Raw genomic sequence first — 23,347 nt, 5'->3', positions numbered from 1 at the left:
TGGGATTGCAGGCACATGCCACCATGCTCAGATAAGTCAACCCTTTTTGTGTGATGTTTCTAATCTTTAAAATAGTGCTGAAAATTTGATGAGGCAACAGGCTCACAGAGCATTAACTCACAAAAATGATAATAACTTGGAAAGGAGGGATGGAGGGGTAGTAAGAGGATTGAACCCAATGTTCTCCAACTTTATTTTTCTGGGTACTGGAGATTGAACTCGAGGCCACTCAACCACTGAACCACATCCCCAACCCTTTTTTGTATTTTATTTAGAGGCAGGGTCTTACTGAGTTGCTTAGTACCTCACTGTTGCTGAGGCTGACTTTGAACTCATGATTCTCCTGCCTCAGCCTCCTAAGCTGCTGGGATTAAAGGCATGTGCCACTGTAATGCTCTCTGACTTCTGAATTCCTATTTTTTTAAGCCAAAATGGTAGGAAAAAGCAATTTTAACAACATAAAATTTGGTTGGAAATTTAAAATTTAACTTTAAATGAAGACTAAACTTAAACCAGGTGTGGTGGCCCACACCTGTAATCCCAGCAGCTAGGGAGGCTTAGACAGGAGGATCATGAGTTCAAAGCCAGCTTCAGCAACGGCGAGGCACTAAGCAACTCAGCAAGACCCTGTCTCTAAAGAAAATAGAAAACAGGGCTGGGGATATGACTCAATGACTGAGTGCCCCTGAGTTCAATCCCTGGTACCCCCTGCAAAGATTAAATTTTTCTAAATAGTGCATTCCTATACAGTAAACACTGTATAGAAATATTGAGCTGTAGCCTAATTGAGTACTAAGAGTCTGAATTACTCAGTTACTTCTAGTAATATTTAAAATCTGCCTCTTAGAACAGAGAAAGTAATATTGGGCAAGTTGTGTGACTACAATATATGTTGGTGAAGTTCCCAGATAGTTCATCTAGAGATATAGTCTCCTAGAAAGGATTGATACAGTTTAAGAAAGGCCAAACCTTTGCATATACATTAGTCATATGAGGAAGGCAGGATACAAGGAATAGAGTGCATCTTTGTTGAATGTGGAGAGGCATGCACCAAGGCCCTGTCATTTCTAGCAAAAATTCATTCAAATCTCAACAATCTTCTAGAAATAGGACATGAAATTAAACAAGGACTCTTCTCTTAATTTACTGGTAAAGTTGAGGAGTCTCTCCTGTGAAACAACTCGATTAAGAAACACTGGATTGCTAGACATGGTGGTTAGGGTTAGGTTAAAGTAGCCTTTAACCCTAGCTACTTAACAAGGCTGAGGCAGGAAGATACCAATTCTGAGAACAGCCTGGAAAGCATAGTGAGACCCTGTCTAAAAAAAAGATAAACCCACAAGATTCATTCCTAGCATTGGGTTTACTATGTGCCATCCTGATAAGTAAAAAATGAAAATATATGTAAACTTTTAAACTCATTTGTCAGAGTAATTCTAAAGTTCATCAGGGTACAAATGAGGAAGAGTAGCTTAACATTTTTCAAAAAGAACAACAGAAGCTTGGCATAGTGATGTACTCCTGTAACCCAGCAACTCCAAGTCCAGGAGGATTGCAAGTTCAAGGCCAACCTCAGAAACTTAGTGAGGCTTAAAGTAACTTAGTGAGGCTCTGCCTCAAAATAAAAAGGGATAGGGATGTATCTCAGTTGTAAAGTGTCTCTGGGTTCAATCCCTAGAACCAAAAAGAGAGTACAAAAGGAAGTCTCATGGCTCAAGTAGATATCAAAATATATTATAAACTTATACTAAAATAATGTGCCAGTATCATTATTTTAAAACAAGTAATAGAGACCCTAGATATATTAGACCTTAAACTATATGAAAGGATACAAATCAGTGAGGAAGAAATGACTTTCCAAAGTAATTGTTGTTTAGAGTATTAAATCTGTATCTAGGGAGAAAATATCTATTTAGAGCCATGCCTCTCAGAATCTTAGATGGACTGATTATAGATATGAATGTTTTTTTTTTAAAAAGCACAAGTCAGAAGAAAAACTAAGTATTGATATAACTTACCTTGAGATGGGAAAGATATTTTAAAATGAAAATTAAGAATCCTCAATCCCAGGGCATTATCAGAAACAGTGGCAATCTCAGTTGCAAACAATCAGGAAAGGCATCTACCTCAGTTGATTGTGGCTCCAAATCACCTAGTCAAAATTTAACTCAGAGATCTGTGCAATAAGATAACCACAGGGTTTGTTTGTTTGTTTGTTTGTTTTTGTGTTTTTGCAGTGCTGGGGATTGAACCCAGGGCCTTGTGCTTGATAGGCAATCACTCTACAAACTGAGCTATATATCCCCAGCTCACCATAGGAGTTTGATAATCTGTCAGTTATTCTTAAATATCTGGAAGACTACATGTATACTCAGGAGAAGGATCCAGTTACATATTCCTACCTGACTGAATAAGGATTTGAACAAGGTGAAAATAAAAGCCAGGACAGATTCTGGTGATGTAGCTCAGTGGTAGAGCACTTGCCTTACCTGTGTAAGGCATTGGGTTCAATCCCCAGAGCAACAACAACAACAACATTAAAAATTCAGCATGGAGTTGTAAATTGTCTGAATTTTTAATGAATACCCCAACATACACAAAGATCCCCTTGAGATTGATGGAAGCCTTATTGCTCAATATGTTTATACACAAATTTGACCAATCATTGACTGCTTAATGAGGTATGCTAATCCAAAGGAGACCCCTAGGAAGCTAGGCCTAAAAATTTAAAAGAGGAATTAAAAATAAAAGTCTTGGGCTAGGAATATAGCTCGGATGGTAGAGTGCTTGCTTTGCATACACACGGCCTTGGGTTCAATCCCCAGCACCAAATAAATAAATAAATAAATAAGCCAATCAGTCAGTTAGTCAAAGCAGGAATATCCTGGACCACACCTTGCAGGGGACACAGATTTTTTTCCAAAAATAGTTCAGAGTAGTCACTATAAACAGACCAGCAAAAATGACAATACTCAGGGAGGGAGTCTGAAGTCCAGACTTTCTCTAATATATTATCAAAACTTATCAATTTCCAATAAGAAATTACCAAACTTACAAAGAAGAAATACTTTGTGGCTCATACACAGGAAAAAATATCAATCAATTGAAACTGTCACTAAGGGAGTACAGATGTCGAATGTGATATGTAAAAACTTTCAGTTAACTACTGTTATGGATTGGATATGAGGTTGCTGCTGCCCCCACAAAAATTAAAAACTCATAATTAAATTATGGGAGCTGTGACCTAAATCAGTAAATTAATCCATTTAATGGATTAGTAATTTCAAAGGACTGTAGTACTGGGTGATAATTGTAGGTAGGTAGGGTGTGGCTGAACTAGGTCACCAGGAATGTACCTTTTGGATTTATATCTTGTCCCTGGTCCCTTTCCCTCTCTCTAATTCCTGACTATCATGAGCTGAGCAGCTTTCCTCCATCATGGCGTTCTGCCTCATCTTGGACTCAGGCAGAGTAATGCAGCCAGACAGCCATGGACTGAACTCCTAAAACTGAATTCTCAAAATAAACTTTCATCCAATAAATTGTTATTCTCAGGTATTTTGATCACAGCAACAAAAAATTGATAAAATTACAAACGCATTTGTAGAATTGAAGGAAATCATATTTCAAGAATTACAGGGGAACTAGGGGAGTAACTCAGGCATAGCTTAGCATGCATGAGGCCCTGAGTTTGATCCCCAACATGAAGGAAAGAAGGAACTATACGCTTTATGGTTAAAGTGGTAAACTTGATTATTTATATTTTACCATGATAAGAAAAGAAAGGAAGGCAAGGGATGAAACTTCCATACATTTAAAGTAAAGAGATAGCAAAATTTCAACTCCCTAATGAAAATTATAAAAACAAATCATTTAATGTTTTTGGAGTTTGTCTTAAGGATATCAGCAAATGGAGAAACATTCATTGAAGAAAATATACTAAGAGAAGTGAGTAGGGCTGATACACATCTTTCTTCTCCCAGAGAAGCCACAGGAAAAAAGGGTTAGTCAGCTATGTTGTCCCTGATCAGAAGGGTAAGCAGCATCACCAAAGCCCCAGAAGCCAGTGGTCATTACAGTCCAGCTGTGTTAATCCACAGGGAAATTTACATTTCAGGACAGCTAGGCATGGACCTTTCAGGTGGACAGCCACTAGGGATAGCAGAGGGGGGCAGTAGAAGGAGCCAAGCAAGCACTTAAAAACGAATGATATTTTGAAAGCTAGAAACTGTGACTTCACTGATGTGGTAAAAGCAGTGGTTTTGCTGACTGATTAATGATTCGTGTCCAGTCAATTAAATCTGCAAGCAGTAGTTTAGATATAGGTTTCCTTTTAGAACTGCTTACCAGTTTGCAGCTTTTCCCAAAGGACACTGTCTTGAGATTAAAGCAGTAGCCATCCAAGGACCCCTACAGAAGCATGACTATAAGGGGACCCAGTGTTGTTTAGACTGGAATGTTCATTGAGTTTTTAAATTAATATTTTTATCGTTAGAATTGATGTTGGCAAGCAAAGAAAGGAAAGCAAGGGATGAGACGTCCACAAATTCAGAACAAGGTGTAGACAAGCCTCTGTCCAGCAAAATCTCAATTTAACTGCTAAAAATTATGAAAACAAAAATCATTCATGTAAGTTTGTTTAAAGTATCTGAAGTTATTGTTGAAACATATATAGGGAAGGTTGAACATGAAAATGAGATAATCTTACTAATGCTATAAATTACACTTATGTACATTCATATTGCTGAATGTGGGAGAAAAGATTCATTACATAGATACTCAAATAAATTAAAGAGAAATAACATGTAGGAAAGATGAGTTACTGTTCCTGAAAAATAATAAAGAACATATCCGTTTCATTGAAATCTTATTAATTTAATGATGTGAAATATTTAGTTCTCATGTTAGATGTCATTCTGCTTTTACTTGAGTAACATTAATATATTCATATTTGAATGGTAGATGTAAAGTAGAAGAAAGTGGGCCAAAATTATATATAGATGATTTTTTTAATGGAAATAAAAATGCAGATTTTTATAAAAGAGAAAAGTAAAGGTGAAAGAGAGGAAAGAAGGGAGAGAATCTTCTAAATCTGGTAAAAATAGCAAGAGTTTTTAGCATTTGAGTTAAAATTCATTCCCTTACTCTGACATCTGTTATTACAGTAGGTCTCTTTCAGGCATGAATAGCCAAGAAGACAGGGATCCCTTTTTTTCCCAGCTCCCATACTTGGGCTATTTTACCCTGGGAGGGGAAGTCTGCCCTTTCTCATCAACTTCATCCCTGTGTCCAGGTAAGTGTGGACAAGAGGATCACCAACCAAATCCCTCCTCATAGAGCAGAAGCTCTTATTAGGGGCAGCAGGCTCAGAACATTGTCATCCCCAACTGTGCCCAGTCTGGTTCATGTTGCTACACTTGAGGGAGTAACCCAAAATAATCGGGCTGCCAATTCCACTGCATCCCCCCATCCTTGATGTCCACTTAGAACATAGAAGTGCAACTTCTAGGTAGGTAGAAAAGCATGCCTACCTCTCGTGAAATGACCAGGTATTCTTCTCGGGGAAAAGCAAGACATGAGGACAAGGAAACTGACTTTTTAGAACAGAGCATGGAGAACTCCATACCTAAGAGATGTTGAAAAACTAGAGATCTTTTTAAAAAATATTTTTAGTTATTGATGGGCACAATACCTTTATTTTATTTATTTAGTTTTTTAATGTGGTGCTGGTGATTGAACCCAGTGCCTCATGCGTGCTAGGCAAGCACTCTACCACTGAGCCTCAACCCCAGCCCAACAACAGATATCTTGATGGTGATAATTAAGAGGAGGCTGGTAGCTCCATGAGAGAAGCAAAATGACAGAGAAATCATTGAAATTTTATAGCATGAACCAGAGAAATAAACAGCCAAGAGGAGCCCTAATGGGATCACAGTAACTTGGAATCAGGAAAGGTGTAATTAAGCACTAAATCAGGACAAGATTGAGGGCAAAACTTCAATGCTTTCCCTAAGTCACACTCAGACTCATCAACACAGTATAGATGCCTCCCAACTGAGGCTGAAACACCACCTCTGACAAAACATTGTCTGAAGATAACTACTCTGACTCAGAGGCAACTCCTAGGAACTTAGAATTAAAGCTAAAATATATCCTTTCATTCTGGAAGACTGAATGTCCAAGGCCATGTCCTCATAGGAGTGAGGACAGAAGGTACCTCCAAGATACTAGTCCCTCATTGAATGTGGGGCGAAAGAATATAAATTCCCTGACCTATGATAAAAGCTTTCCTCCTGACATATATTCATTGATAAAGGGTAAAAATCTAACTGGCAGACAGTACTTAGGTATAACCTTTGACCATTTGGTGGCTTACGCTGACCTAAATGTGACACATAGGTAGACAGGCTAAAGAATAAAAACAAAGTGGAAAACTTTTAGCAGGGGCAATCAGATGCTTTACTCTGCATGGGAAATAAACTTCACAGAATTATCACATCCAGATCACTAAATAACAAAACCAGAGAGCAACTAAGCGACAACATTGACCATCTCTGGGCTGGAGAGTTGCTACATTATCTAAAATATCCTGTTTTCAATACAATCTTCTAAGGCATGTTAAGAAACATGAACATGTGACCCATACACAGTAAATAAATTAGGGTTTTGAAGTGACTCAGGTGGTAGACTTAGCAAAGACTTCAAAACAGTGTAAGTATGTTCAAAGAACTCAAGCTGTGCTTAAAGAATTAAGTAAAGGCATGACGACTATCAATAAAGAGAAACGTAAAAAAGAACCAAGTAGATATTCTGGAGTTGAAAAGTACAATAACTGAAATGACAAGTTTACTGGAGATGATCGACAGTAGATTTGAGCTGGCAGAAGAAAGAAGCAGCACACTTGGAAAGAATCAACAGAAATTATGTGATCTGAAAAACACAAAGAGGGCTGGGGAGATAGCTCAGTTGGTAAAGTGCTTGCCTTGCAAGCATAGGGCCCTGGGTTCGATCCCCAGCACTGCAAAAAAAGAAAAAAGAAACTGAAAAACACAAAGATAAAAAACAAAAGTGAACAGAGTCTAAGAGAAATGAGTGACACCATTAAGTGAACCAGCATACATATGATGGTAATACCAGAAGAGAAGAGAGAAAGGAGGAAAATATTTTTTAAAAACTGAAAATTTCCCAAACTTAATGAAAAACTATATATCCAAGAAGCTTAATGAACTTCAAGCAGGATAAACACAAAGAGAACCACCAGACATATGATGAAAGACAGCCTACATAATGACCTTTACTGGACGTCTTTTTTTTTGGTATGGATTTTCATTACTATTTTTTATTGCTTTCAGCCTATAGAACTTCCTTCAGTATTTTTATGCTTTTTATTTGTGCATTATAATTACACATGAGATTCATTATACATGCACATAACATAATTTGATCAGTCTCATTCCCTAGTACCTCCCCTCTTTCCTTCCCCTGATCCCCTTTCTCTACTCTTTTGGTCTGCTTTCTATTATTATATTTTAATAAGTACATTATAATTATATTTAAAAGTGGGATTCACTGTGGTATATTCATACATGGATATAGCATAATTTGGTCAATTTCATTCCCCATTCCCTCTCCTCCCTCCCTCTTAATCCTCTTCCTCTATTTTGTTGCTCTCCCTTCTATTTTAATGAGGTTCATTTTTCATTCCTGTTTTGTGGGGTTTTTTAAATTTTTGTTTGTTTGTTTTGCTCCAGTTTCCACATGAGAAAACATTTGAACCTTGATTTTTTTGAGTCTGGCTTATTTCATTTAGCATGATATTCTACATCTCAACTCATTTACCAGCAAATGACATAATTTCATTCTTATGGCTGAGTAAAACTCCATTGTGTATATATAATGTGTTTTATTTATCTATTCATCTATTGAGAGACACCTAGGCTTGTTCCATAATTTTGACTATTGTGAATTTTGCTCTTGTAAACATTGGTAAACATGTATCACTATAGTATTCTGATTTTAATTCTTTTGGATAAATACCAAGGAGTGGGATAAGTGATTCCATCGATAGTTTTTAGTAGTCTCCATACTGATTGCTAAAGTGGTTGCACTGATTTTCAGTTCTGTCAACAATATATAATGTACCTTTTCCCTCACATTCTTTAGTATGTCTTATAAAGCATATCTGTTAACAACAAAATGGTGACAGAGTGCTTGAGTGCTGGAAGAGAAAAATGACTCGTAACATGCAATGGAACCACAAAGATTAGACTTTTCGTCAGAAATAATAGAGGATAGAAGGCAATAGGACAGCATATTCATTATAATGAAATGAAACACTATCAACTGAATCTTATGTCCAATAAAACTGTTTCAAAAATGAAGACAAAGGCATTTCAAGATAAAAGCAGAGAATTTGTTAGTAGATCTGTCATATGAGGAGTACTAAAGTATGGAAAACTGAGTTTAGTGAGTACATGCCTCTAATCACAGTGACTCAGGAGACTATGGGAAGCGGATCACAAGTTCAGACCAGCTGGGCAACTTAGCAAGATGCTGTCTCAAAAATAAATAAATAAATAAATAAATAGAGATGTAGAGCACTTTCCTAGCATGGGTGAGGCACTGGATTTGATCCTTGGCACCACATAAAAAGAAATAAGTAAAAGGTTAAAAATAAAAAGTAATGGGGTTATAACTCAGTGGTAGTGTACACCTGGTTTCAATCACCAGTGCTGCAAAAGAAAAAAAATAAAGGATTAAAATTCATATTTAGAAAATGTTTACTAAAAGAATACATCAAGTAATAACAAAAGACACATGGGACATGAAATATAGCATAGTAGATTCATATCTGCCATAGACAATAATAAATTGGATTAAAAATTTAGTCAAAGGCAGAAATTGTCATATTGGACAAGGAAACAAAATCACCTATACACTCTCTACAGGAGACACACATTAGATTAAATGATACAAATAAGTTGCAAATAAAAGAAGAGAGTTACATATAAGTAACCACCATAAAAGAACTATACTCAATGCTAGTACCATACAAATAAAAATATAACTAGAAGCAAAGAGGGTGTGTTAACTTTCTATCTCTGTGACAAAATACCTGACATAAACTGAAGGAGGAAAGATTTACTTTGGCTCAGAGTTTCACAGGTTTCAGTTCATGGTTGCTCAACCCAGTGTCTTTTGGGCCTTCAGTGAGGTAGTCCTTAATGGGTGGCATGTGGGCAGTTGTTGCTGCCTGCAGCAACAATCCCATGGGAAGGAATTGGAGGTGGACTGGGAATGAACTACTTCTATTCTCTTTTTCTGGGCTGCTTTCTTGCTTGCTTGTTTGCTAGTTTATAGAGGAAAAGAGGCTTGCTTGCTTGCTTTTAGAGGCAGAGAGGCTTGCTTGCTTTTACTACGCTTTCAGAGAGGCTACACTTATCAGAGAGGCTACGCTTTCAGAGGAGCTATTTCTTAGAGTTCTGCTGCTTCTTCTTAGAGGTGTGTCCTGCATCCTGTGTCCTAGAGGTGCATGCTATTAAAGGTGCTTCTTAGTGGTGCGTCCCGTGTACTGCGTCCTTCATTCTGCGATCTGGAGGTGTGTTCGTAGTCCTGCATTCTGCGATCTTCTTCCAGGCAAAGAGAATGTCTTATATACACTAAGGCAGCCAGTCAGTTTAGGATTAAGTAGCATGATTGGAGCACGCACCACGTACCAATCAAGAAAGAATGAGGAACATGTGTTGACCACTAGAGCAGAAGAGACATCAACCAATCAGGCAAAAGGTCATGTTAACACTAATTATGTGCCACCTCTTGGCCCAATGCCAGCCGCCATCTTAGAGCTACTTAAACATGTCTCTGCATCTCCCCCTTTTTAGTTTAAAAGGTGAAGAAAACTTTAATGGATGTGTGATGGCTATCACTACATCTGGATCGACTGTGCCCATCTTAGGCGTCCATATGTCTTACTGACATTCTTACCCATTATCCGATTACCAAGAAGCTTGATATTATCGTCTTGGCTCCTGTCTTAGGTTGATATGTCAGCCACATGAGACTTTCCCGTCTCTGACTACCAGCCATCCATTTGAGACAACCAAGCAGTTCCGGCTTCTAAGGCGGCAAGTGCATTTTTTACAATGATCTTATCCCTTTGTTGGCGAAGGCACATCTTACACGTGCAGTAAAATGCTAACACAAACAGACACATGAATAAATCTAAGTTTCCCGAAACGGGGGTCATGTGTAACATCCATTTGTCGTAAGTGACTAGGCAAAAAGCCTTTTAGGATTGATACCAACATAAGGGACTGGAAAGTGAGTTACACAGAATGAAAACCAGCAGCTTGCTTTACTGAGGAAAAGATGAAAACCGTCTGAGTGGCCAAATCAGCCCCATGATTACGCTCATGTAAAGGACCAGGTAAGTTGGTGTGAGCTCTAATATGTCCAACAAACAAGGGCTTCCCACGCTACCACAAAAACCCCTGCACCTGCAAAAACAATTTGAATGCTGGAGTATGAGGGGCCACAGGTCCAGCCTACTCCAATCTGGGAATCGCCCAAGTGATGTAATTACTATAAGTAAAGCGATTCATTTGTTGCTCCTTAAACTTTACAAGGGCTGTAACAGCTGCTTCCATTTCCACCAATTGAGCCGATTTTTGAGATGTATGATAGTATCTTGGTGAATAACTACTGCAGCAATACCATTAGAAGAAACATTCAGGGCATTAGGAATGGGTAGAAAGGATTATGACGAGGAACCATCTGAATTCGTGATCTGATATTGTTCCCCTCTAAAGCTCCATATTGATTTTGTGTATCTATTGAAGCGTATTGGCCTTCTCTTATTAGCATATCAACATTTCTACCAGGAAACCTTGCTACTGTGTTTCTACAAGCAGTTTCAACAGCTATTTCCTGCCACTGAGCTCTCCAATTCAGATATTGTCCTCCAGATAACACTGCTCTGCATAGCTGTTTCCAATCAGTCATAACTGCCTCTTTAAAGTTTTTCTAATGGTTGATGGTACCTCTATTTTGGTCCTCAAATACAGGCAGGTTCCACAAATTTTGGGGTTCTTTGTATTAGATGTAACTCTCCCCTACCTTTTTCCCTTGTTCTTAAGTTTTCTGAGTAATTGTTTTCCATTTCTCACTTTGTTCTCTTTCCCATTGTGGCACCTTGAGCAGCCTTTCCTCTATAAACCCTGGGCTTATTTCTGCTAGAGTTTGAATATATGATCATGCAGTGGTTTCCTTCACTGTCGTGTCTTTTGTGACCTTTAGTCATTTAGATCTTTGACTGACACTTTCTTCCTACTGTCCCTCAGCCTTAAACCACTCTGGCCAGAGACTCCCGCAAGGTTCCTACTTTCCCTCACCCTATTCCTGCGAGGTTCCTCAGTTTACCCACCGTGCCGATTCTCAGAGGCGGACTGGGAATGACTTTCCCACGCCTTATTCCTGCGAGGTTCCTCAGTTTACCCACTGTGCCGATTTCCCTGTACAGGCCACCATTTGTTGCCGCCTGCAGCAACAATCCCGCGGGAAGGAATCCGAGGTGGACTCGGAATGAACTACTTTTCTCTTTTTCTGGGCTGCTTTCTTGCTTGCTTGCTTGTTTGCTAGTTTATAGAGGAAAAGAGGCTTGATTGCTGTTAGAGGAAGAGAGGCTTGCTTGCTTTTACTACGCTTTCAGAGAGGCTATGCTTTCAGAGGAGCTATTTCTTAGAGTTCTGCTGCTGCTTCTTAGAGGTGTGTCCTGCATCCTGCATCCTAGAGGTGCGTGCCAGAGGTGTGTCCTAGAGGTGTGTGCTAGAGCTGCGTGCTATCAGAGGTGCTTCTTAGTGGTGCGTCCCGTGTACTGCGTCCTTCATTCTGCGATCTGGAGGTGTGTTCGTAGTCCTGCATTCTGCGATCTTCTTCCAGGCAAAGAGAATGTCTTATATACACTAAGGCAGCCAGTCAGTTTAGGATTAAGTAGCATGATTGGAGCACACACCACAGTACCAATCAAGAAAGAATGAGGAACATGTGTTGACCACTAGAGCAGAAGAGATATCAACCAATCAGGCAAAAGGTCATGAGCGATCACACCATGTTAACACTAATTATGTGCCACCTCTTGGCCCAATGCCAGCCGCCATCTTAGAGCTGCTTAAACATGTCTCTTCAGGCAGTAGAACAAAGCTGCTCACCTCATGGCAGCCAGGAAGCAGAGAGTAAGAAAAAGTGTGCAGGGAGACGGGATAACATACAACCTTCAAGGGCTTGCTCCCAAGAACCCATTCCCTTCAACTACACTCCACCTCCTAAGTTTCCACCTCCCAGTAGTCCATTAATTATTAATCAATCAATGATCTAATCACGTTCTAAAGTTCTCACCTCTGAACACATGCCTTTGGGACAAAGCCTTCAACACAATAGCTTTTTGTGGACATTTCACATCTAAACCAGCCCATATTGTATAATGATAAAAGATTAAATTTGCCAGGAAGATAACAATTATATGCACTTAACAATAGGGCCCCAAAATACCTGAAATGAAAAGTGACAGAAATAAAAGGAGAGACAGGTGTGGTGGCACATGCCTGTAATCCCACCAACTTTGGAGGCTGAGGCAGGAGGATCACAAATTCAAGGCCAGTCTCAGCAACTTGAGAGGCCTTAAGCAATTTAGCAAGACCCTGTCTCCAAAATGGTCTGGGATGGGGCCTTGTGGTAAATTTCCCCTGGGTTAAATCTCCAGTACCATATAAAAGAAAGAAAAAGAGAAATAGACAATTTGATAACCAGGGTTTGGAGGTGTAGCTCAGTTGTGGAACATATGCTTAGCTTGTACAAGGCCCTGGGTTCAAGTTCCATCACCAAAAATGGTAATGAGAGAATTCAATATTCCACTTTGAAAAAATGAAAATAAAAATTCTGCAAAAGATCAAGGATATAAAAGATCTGAACCGTACAATAAAGTAGTCCTAGCAAACATCTATAGAAAACTTCATCCAACAGTAGCAGAATATGCATTCTTTTCACATGCATATGCGTTTATTCTGCATGATAGACCATAAGTTAAACGTTCTTCTTAGGCAGTAAAGTAAGACATGGTGAATTTAAAATGATTTAACAGCGAAATGAAGTTAGAAATCATTAACAAAAATAAACTTGGAAGATTTATAAATATGTCAGAATTGAACAGCACACTCCTACATAACTAATAAGCCAGAGAAATCACAAGAGAAATTAGAATATACTGAGATGAATGTGAACAAAATGATAATTTATGAGATGCACCTAAAGCAGTGCTAGGAGAGAAATGTATAGCTATCAGTACCTATGATATAGAGAAAGATCTGAAATTAACAACCTAGTCTTAAGACACAGTGACTCAGGAGGCTGAGTCAAGAAGATAGCTAGTTTGAGGCCAGCCTGAGGAACTTAGCAAGACCCTGTCTTAAAAAGGGCTGAAATTGTGACTCAGAAGTAGAGAGAGGGGTTGGGGAGATAGCTCAGTCGGTAGAGTGCTTGCCTTGTAAGCATAAGGCCCTGGGTTCGATCCCCAGCACCCAAAAAAAAGAAGTAGAGAAACCCTCTGGGTTCAATCCCTACTACTACCAAAAAAAAAAAAAAAAAGCAAAAATACCTTAATTTTTTTTTAATGCACAATTATTTATTCAATCCAACTGCACAATTTTAAAGAACTTTTGAGATACTGATTTAGTAAACATTTGCCTACATGATCATATTTGGACACTTCTGTACCTTGTCCTGATCTTTGGCAAAGAAACTTCTAAGTTGGAACCCAACTGAAGGGGTTACAGGAAGAGTATTTTAGACAATTTTAAAAAGTAAATAAAATATTTTCAGGTAAACTGTATTGGACTGTAATTGAATTTTATCTAAAAAATTTATGCTCAATACAAAAAGAAAAATGAAAAATGGAAAAATACCAAGTATCTACCAAGATACCATTCAAACAATTGCAAAGTACTTAGATTTTCAAGTTTCTCCACCAGTTTTTCAGAAGGTGCCAAGAAGTCCTCTTTGCATGTACATTTCCCTTTTTGGATTCTGTGCTCATTTACACTTTTTTTTAAAATTTATTTTTATTGTAAACAAATAGGATACATATTGTTTCTGTTTGTACATGGAGTAACAGCATATCATTTGCATAATCATATATTTACATAGGGTAATGATGTTTGATTCACTCCATTATTTTTTCCTTCCCCCCCACCCCTCCCCTCTCTCTTTTCCCTCTATACAGTCCCTTCTTCCTCCATTCCTTAATCTTATAAAACTAGAAATAGTTTTAAACCCCTCCCCACAAGAAAGCAGGTAGACACTAGCATTTGTGTAGTCCCAGTTTCTCTAGAGACTAATATAGGAGAATTGCTTGAGTCCCGGACCAGTCTGGGCAATATAGCAAGACCCAGGCTCAAAAAGATTAAAACAAAAGAGGAAATCATATTACATTAGACTGGAAGTGTAGTTCAACAGGTAAACACTAAATTGGATATAAACAAAGTAAAGAATAGAGAAAACTAAACCCAGAAGTTTTTTTTAATTAACAAAATTGACATGCCTTTACTTAGAGTGACCAACTGAATAAAAGAAGACAAACTACTAATAAGGAATGGGAGGGAGGCATTACTACTGGCTTAAGAGAATATTATGAACAACCATATGCCAACAAATTAAGTAGCACATGGAATTGACAAATTCCTAAAAAATAAATCACAAATTACTGCCATTGAAAAAGAAACAAAATCTGAACAGAAATATAATGAGTAAAGAGCTTAAATTTGTAATTAAAAACTTCTTACAAAGTTAAGATCAGGCCCAGGTGGCTTCACTGATTAATTCTACCAAGGATTTAAAGAATTATATCCAATCTTTTACAAATTCTTGTGAAAAATGAAGGTGAACACTTGCCAGTTCAATTTGGCAAGTATTAACTTGAAATCAAAACAAGACAGACATCACAAAATTATAGAAATATAGTCCTTATGAGTAGTAGGTGCAAAACTTCTCAACAAAACAGTAGGAAACCAAATTGAGCAATGTATAAAAAGGGTTGTAGAGCATGACCAAATGAAATTCATCCCAGGAATGTAAGATTTGTTTAACATAGAAATCAATAAACCATATTTACAGAATAAAAGACAAATTATATGGTGATTTCAATAGACAGTAAAACATTTGTCTAAATCCCATTCCCTTTCATGTTAAACACACAAACACAACAGAAGGGAACCTTCTCATTTGATAAAGGCCATCTATGAGAACCCCACAACTAACATTCTACATTTTGACAGAAGTTTCTCTAATCCTTTATTTTATTTTATTTATTTATTTATTTATTTATTTATTTTTTGCAGGGAGAATGTACTGTTGCTTTACACTGAGCTACATCCCCAGCCCTTTTCATTTTTTAAATTTTGAAAGTCTCACTAAATTGTTCAGGGTCTCATAAAGTTGCTGAGGCTCAAACATATGATCCTCCTGCTTCAGCCTCCTGAGTTGCTGGATTAAAGGCGGGTGCCACCACACCTGGCAAGAGTTTCTTCTTAATAATGGAAACAAGACAAGGATGTTCATTGTCACCCTTACTATTAAACATAGTAGAAATTCTGTCCAGCTTAAGAGAAAGGAGCCTTTCTATTGTAGGCACCAGTGTTTGTTGTCAAAATAGGCAACTTCATGAAACTCGAGAAGGTGGAGCTGGTCCTGGCCAGATACTACTCTGTATACAAAGCCATCAAGAAGAATGTTGACAGTGGCACTTCAGACTGCCCTTATAGCCATGCTCTCTAGTGGCTGGAATTGATCACTATTCTCAAAAAGGGGCAGCTTCCATGGGCAAGAAGAAAACTGCCTACAAGTCAAAGATCAAGTTTTGAGAAAAGTTTGGAACTACTATCACTTCATGTCTACAAGGAACCCTGTGGATATCCTTTTGGGCAAAGTTATCATTGAAAGCCAGGTGCAGTGGCACAAATCTGTAATTCCAGTGGTTTGGGAGGATGAAGCAGGGGGATTGCAAGTTCAAAGCCAGCCTTAGCAACTTAGCAAGAACATGTTTCAAAAAATAAAAAGGGCTGGGGATGTGGCTCAGTGCCCCTGGGTTGAATCCCAGTTCCAGTACATGTATACGTCATCAACAAAAGTGTCTTTGAGGATCCTGTTCTTAAACACAAGAACTGATCAGAGGCCAGGATTAATTTTGAAAAAGGGTACAAAGATGGGCAAGAACAAATAGTTCTTTCAGAAGCTGCAGTTTTAAATGTTCTTTTGTTCAGTCACTAAAAATTTTTTTAAAATCCCTGGAACAAAAGAAATAAAAGGCATAAATATTGTAAAGGAAAAAGCATGGAACATGATCTTTTATGTAGTTTATTCTGTTGGTTAGATTTCTACAATATAATGCCAGAAACTTAAGTCACAAAAGGAAAAATATATTGGACTGGATCAGATTTTTAAACTGCTAGAAGCAATAGCACAACATAAAACCACAGCTACCATAAAGGGAGAAAATATTTGCAAACTTCATATTTGATAAGGACCTAGTATCCAGAAAGAGTTCTTTAGAACTCAATGAAAGATAATTCAATTTCTAATTTTTATTTTATAAAAGCAAAAATTATACATATTAATAGTGTACCATTTGATATTTATGTAAATTGTATAATATTTAAATCAGGCTAAATGTATATATCTACTCAAACATCTCATTTTTTAATGATGAAAACATTCAAAATTCTGGTTTTTTTTTTTTTTTTTTTTTTTTTTTTTGATACTGGAAATTGAACCCAGAGGCACTTAACCACTGAGCCACATTCCCAGTACTTTTCATTTTTTTGTTTTGAGACAGGGTCTCACTAAGTTGCTTAGGACCTCAGTGAGTTGCTAAGGCAGGCTTAGAACTTTGGATCCTCCTGCCTCAGCTTCCTGAGCTGCTGGAATTAGTCATGGGTCACTGTGCTTGGCTCCTTCTAGCTTTTTGAGATAATATGGTACATAATTGTTACCTACAGACAAAATATTTGAATAAACATTTCTCCAAAGAAATGCAAATGTCCAAAAAGCACATGAAGAGATGATCAATGTCATTAATCATTAAGAAAGTACAAATCGTGGGGCTGGGGAGATAGCTCAGTCGGTAGAGTGTTTGCCTTGCAAGCACAAGGTCCTGGGTTCTATTCCCCAGCACCCAAAAAAAAAAAAAAAAAAAAAAAAAAGAATACAAGAAAGTACAAATCGAAACCACTATGAGAAACTAGTCAACACCCATTATAGTGGTGAAAACCTAAAGGACAAACAAGTGTTGGCACAGAGGTGGAGAAATTGGATCCCTTATACATTGCCAGTAGGAACATATGTCTACACTAAAACATGTTTATAAATGTTCATAGAGTTTTTCATAGTAACCAAAAGTGCAGATAACTAAATGTCCATAAACTGATGAGTGGGTAAACAAAATGTCATATACCCATGCAATGGAATATTATTTTTTATAAAATGAAATTAACTGTTGGGTCATGCTATAGCATGGAGATGAACCTGGATAACATCAGGATAAATGAAAGACCAATCACAAAAACTGTATGTGATTCTATTTATATGAAGTGTTTGGGACAGGCAAATCAACATGTACAGATTAGCAATTACTACGGGTTTGGGTGAGGAGTAAATAGAGTATTTGCTATTGTATAGGGGTTTTTTTTAGGGGTAATTTCAATGGTCTAAAATTAGAAAGTGGCAAAAGTTCTGCAAACCTGTGAATTGTATAATTTTAATACATGAATTGTATGGTATGTTAATTTTATTTAAAGTTATGGAAGAAAAATAAGGTGAAATAAATAAAGAACTAACCAAAGAGTAAGAGAATTTATTGCTACCAACTTGTCTTACAAGAAATATTAAATGATGCCTTTAAGACTGAAAGGAAATGACACCAAAGGAATAAATAATTACCACCTACAAAAGTAATTATACATGTATATAAGCATGTTTTTTGCATTTAACTGATTTAAGACAATTATTAATATATAATTATGTGTTAATTTTAGAATAAAGGTAAAAATATGCATGACTTTGGAGGAAGAGAACAATATTGAAGCAAAGTTTTTACTGAAAATAATTTAGTATTAATTTGAAGTAGCGTGTAATAAGATACATATAGTGTTCCACAGTGCAATCACTAATGAAAATAACTAAAAATGTAGTGAAAAACCAACCATAGAATTAGTATTTTATATCATAGACTATCTCTTTAGCACAGACAGTAAGAGTAACAAAAGATATGTGACCTATAAATCTAACCATATCAATAATTATATAAAAAGAAATAGATTAAGCACTCCATTCAGACTGGATTAAAAAGGTTGGATATGCTGTGTACAAGAGAAATACTTTAGATTCAAAAACAAATAGGTTCAAAGGGAAAAACTGAAAAAAGTACCATATATGCAATAACCATATAAAAATTATAGTGGTTGTACTAATAACAGACATAATAGATTTTCAGAAAAGTAATATTACTATGAACAAATAACTTTTTATAGTGATAAAAGTGTATTCATCAGGATTATACAATGGTTATAACAATATGCAACCCTAATTACAGTGTTCCATTGTTGAATTTAGTATGATGTTGAACAATGATGTTGAATAATTAATTTATACCCTTACTTTACTCAGCACACAATAATTACTCAGTGGATCATAAACCAAAATGTAATCATTTAAACTATAAAATTTATTGAAGAAAACAATGGGAAAATGTATGGAGTTTGGCAAAGATCTTAGATAAAAAAAACCAGAATGCAATCCTATATGTATATATATATCTGTGTTGGATTTGATCAAAATACAAAACATACTTGCATTTCAAAAGCCACCATTATGAAACTGAAAAAGGAAAACCATTGCTAGGCACAGCTAAATATACCTATGTTATCAGCATTCAGGAAACTGAGGCAGGAGGATGAATTCAACCCTAGGCAATTCAGAGCCAGCCTGGGCAACATAGCAAGACCCTCTCACAAAGGAGGAAGGAAGGAGAAGACAAGATACACACTGGAGGAATATTTACAAATCTTGCATCTGATTAAGAACTCCTATCCAGAACATACAAAGAACTCTTACAGCTGGGCGTTGTGGTGCATACCTCTAATCTCAGGCTGCAGAGGCTGAGGCAGGAGGTTTGCAAGTAAGAAACTCAGCAAGACCCTGTCTCTAAATAAAATATAAAAATTATGGCTGGGGATGTGACTCAGTGGTTAAGTGCCCCTGGTTTCCATCTCTGGTACCCCCCAAAAATAAAAACAACTGACAGCATCTGTGCCAAAATGCATCAAATTAAAAAGACAAATGAGAATGTAGGGAAATATTTGGGCAGGACATGTGTTAATGTTCTCTCTATATAAGGGCATTTTAACTCAATGCTTCCTGGTACTATGTCCCTAACTGCTTTCCTCTGCCATACCCTTTCACCAAGATGTTCTGCCTTACCTCAGGTCCAGAAGAATGCACTCTATGGACTAAGATCTCTGAAACCTTTATAAATTTTGGTGATCAGATGCCAGGAATGCAGGTGCCAAGAACAGGTCCAAACACGTTCCCTGGTGGTTACTCTGGGTACCCAGCATATTCAGACAGCTGTTCTTCAGCCGATGACCCTATACTTCGCTTATATTGGTGGACAGGATGGTAAAGTGGATGCTGAAGATCTTCAGAAATGTTGGACACAGTCTGGAATTAGTGGAGCTTATTCCCCCTTCAGTTTGGAAAACTGTAGAATTGTGATTGCCATGTTGGATGGAGATTACAGAGGAAAAATGGGATTCAATAAATCAGGGAGCTTTGAATAGCTCTTAATTCCTGAAAACAGAACTTCATGGCCATCAGCCAAGACTGAAGTGGCACAGTAGCGCTTAAGAAGTAGTCAAACCATTGTTATCATGGGTTATAGGTTGAGTGTTAACTGCTATTATTAAATGTTATAGTAAGCATGGCAGAATTTTTTTTTGATGATTATATCACTCGCTGTGTGAAGCTTAGAGCATTGACAGCCTTTTGTAGGAGAAAAGACTACTTGTAACAAAAGTGTGTGAACTTCATTTATGATGATTTTTTTGCAGTGTTTCATATTAATTTGCATGCCTAGTATTTGAAAGCTAAAGAAATACTATGAATTCTTAATGCTTGGAAGAAATGAACTGGACTAACTTAAAACTTTTGGAGTGTTTTCTGTTCCTACTTGTTAAACCTTTTCCCTTACTAGGTGTTTTTACTTGAATCCACACTTCAAAGGTACACACACACACACACACATATGCATATATAGATATATACACAGATATATATTTTGGGGGATAAAGGTATCACTTTGCAAATATCTGCACACTTATAAAATATTGGTATAGAATTAATTGGTGTAAGATATTCTTAGCCTTCATTTTTAACAATGAAAACCTAGAGGAATGTGCTAACACAATACATTGTATAAGAAGCCAGATGATGAAAGCCTAGATAAAAATTATTTATGCTCACCTGAAGGTTACAAACTATACTTTAGAACTTTTTTTGTAGATGTGGGTGTTTGAGGGCCAGCTAGAAGGGAAAGTCTGGATTTTGTTCCATCTTTGTAGTAGGATTTGTTCTTTGATCACATAATCAAAGAACATAACCTTATGGATTTTTGCCTGTGAAGAGGAAAATTGCAGTCCTAAAATTTTTTCCTAATTTGAATATATAGTGAAATAAAACTATAGGAGGAAAGAAAAGTCTTCTTTGAAACCAGAAGTACAAAAGGGTAAATGATATTATTGTTAATCTTTTTGTTATTGTAATCAAAATACCTGACAAGAACAACGTTGAGAAAAAGTTCATTTTGACTCACAGTTTCACTGAATTCAGTCCATGATTGGCTGACTGCATTGCTATGGGCCTGTGATGAGGCAGAACATCATTGATGGTGGAAAGGCATGGTAGAAGAAAACTACTCAGCTCATGACAGCCAGGAAGCAGAAAGAGAAAGGAAAGGACCAGGGACAGATACAGTCCCCAAAGTCATATACTCAGAACCTATTTCCTCCAGCCATTCCCTACCTGCTGACAATCATCACCAACAACCATTCTTTTTTTCAGGAATTGAACTTAGGGGTACTTGGCCACTGAGTCACATCCCCAGCCCTACTTTGTATTTTATTTAGAGACAGGGTTTCACTGAGTTGCTTAGCTCCTAGCTATTGCAGAGGCTGGCTTTGAACTCACCATCTTCCTGTCAGCCTCCTGAACTGCTGAGATCACAGGAGTGTGCCACTGCACTGTGCCCAGCTCAAATTTTTAATTATTCAACTGGACTAGTCCACTAAACTTAGTCCAGGAGCTGAAATTACAGCCCTCATGATTCAATCATTTCCTAAAAACCCAATCTCTGAACATGATCCAAAAATAAGAAAAGTGGTACACATAGAAACTGTCCTGGAAAGTCAGAGGAGTCTGAGGATGCCCACTCTCACTTGAGCCTCTGTGACTTTTTTTCTGCATGTCTGCCTCACGGATCTGTGCTTCTCTTAGCTTAAATTCTCAAAACTGATTGGCAAGCCACGGATTGGTTTGACTCGGATTAGTTGTCCACCTCTTGTTCCAATAGCTCTCATTATTATATGAAAAGGATTTAGATTATCGGAGAAGAAGGAAAAGAACAGGCAAATTAACCAATATGTCTGATAGACATGGACCAGTTTCAGAAGTAAATAAGAGTTTGGGAAAAAAAGATGCAGCCTCACATTAGCAATCAAAGAATATTTTGCATATTAAATCATCAAATATTAAAAGTAACGATCCAGGGAGGTGGGAGGGAGGCAAGAATGGAGGAAGGAGGAACTGTATAGAAGGAAAAGAGGGGTGGGAGGGGTGGGGGGGAGGAAAAAATAACAGAATGAATCAAACAACATTACCCTATGTAAATGGATGATTACACAAATGGCATGCCTCTACGTCATGTACAACCAGAGAAATAAGTTGTACCCCATTTGTTTACAATAATAAAAAAAAGTAACGATCCATGCTGACACACTGCTGGGGCTTAGGATGTAAATTAGAACAAATAGGCCTATATTGGGATTGAACCCAGGGGCACTCTACCACTGAGCTACACCCCCAGGCCTTTTTATTTTTTATTTTGAGAAAAGATTTCTCTATGTAGCTGAGGCTAGCCTTGAACTTGGAATCCTCCTGCCTCAGACTACTGAGTAGGCACACCTGTGTCACTGTCCTCTCTATTATAATCTTTTGAGATGCAGATGGTACTATTCCATTCTAGAGATGGGCAAACTAAATCACCTACAGGTTAAAGGCGGTTGCTCAAAGTCACATAGAAAAAGTATAGTGGAACCTCCTTTAGAGCCAAAGATGCTAACTTCCAAGTTTTTATTCATTTCTACTACATTCTATGAACATTAAAGTCCTTAGCAAGGTTTTTAGAATATCATGCATTTACTAAATGTTTCTTGTGTGAGTAATTTATAGTGTGCTACATATAATAATAGAATGTCATACTTGTACATAGTATGTTTAATAATGTAACCACTACTAATAGTAAAGATGTCATCTTGTCCTTGAAATTGAGGAAGTTCTTGGGAAATAAGTAATGGTACAGTTTTGCCATAGAAAATACCAGAATTATATAATTCAGAAGATAGTGTATTTAATAGCTATTATTATTTTCTACTGTCCCATTTTTAAGTCCTATGCTCCTCTGATTCATTGGCCTTTATATTCTTTGTCTCCTAATATATTCAATACTTGTTGAATGGAAGTTCTGGCTCAAAGATGGATCTGAGGATTCCCTTCTGATTATCCTGACATTGACACAATTGTTTGAGAAATATTTATTGAGCACTTAATCTGCCCTTCATTATATTAAGGTTAAAGAGACATTTCAGATTTCAAATTAAAATTAAAGTATAGATAAAAACCAAACAAAAAGCCCCAGTCCCTAGGAAACTAAATGTTTCCTCCTCTGTGGAGCTTTCTCTGATTCTGCTAGGTACATTTAGTCAGTCACTTTCCTTAGAGTACCCAGAACAATCTATAATCTCAGTTGTATTAAACGTTCTGTGAGCTTGCCTGTTTCCCACACTTTTCTTACATAGCATTTAAGATGATACCATTACAATTCTGCTTTGGAGGATTTGCTTTTGTTGAGGTTTTTGTTTGATTTGTTTTGCATTCAGTCACTCCTCCAATAAATATTTACCAACACCTGCTCCATGTCATGTACTATACTAGCAAGTTTGTATTAAGTTAGGGTTAATAAACAGAGACAAGC

At 37.2% G+C, this 23,347-nt stretch overlaps 1 protein-coding gene and 2 pseudogenes across 2 annotated transcripts in view; all 3 read left to right on the top strand.

Moving 5' to 3' along the window:
• The window catches only part of Fam120c (family with sequence similarity 120C), a 109,038-nt gene that overhangs the window by 67,968 nt on the left and 17,723 nt on the right, over nt 1–23,347 (top strand). The window lies entirely within an intron of this gene.
• Nucleotides 4,015–4,533, top strand: LOC124971774 (2-iminobutanoate/2-iminopropanoate deaminase-like; annotated as a pseudogene).
• LOC124972193 (60S ribosomal protein L27-like) lies at nt 12,173–16,683 on the top strand (annotated as a pseudogene).

Source organism: Sciurus carolinensis, chromosome X (assembly GCF_902686445.1).
Source record: "Sciurus carolinensis chromosome X, mSciCar1.2, whole genome shotgun sequence".
Taxonomy (NCBI): domain Eukaryota; kingdom Metazoa; phylum Chordata; class Mammalia; order Rodentia; family Sciuridae; genus Sciurus; species Sciurus carolinensis.
Note: the sequence above shows the minus strand (reverse complement) of the source record. Positions and strands in the feature narration are given on the sequence as shown.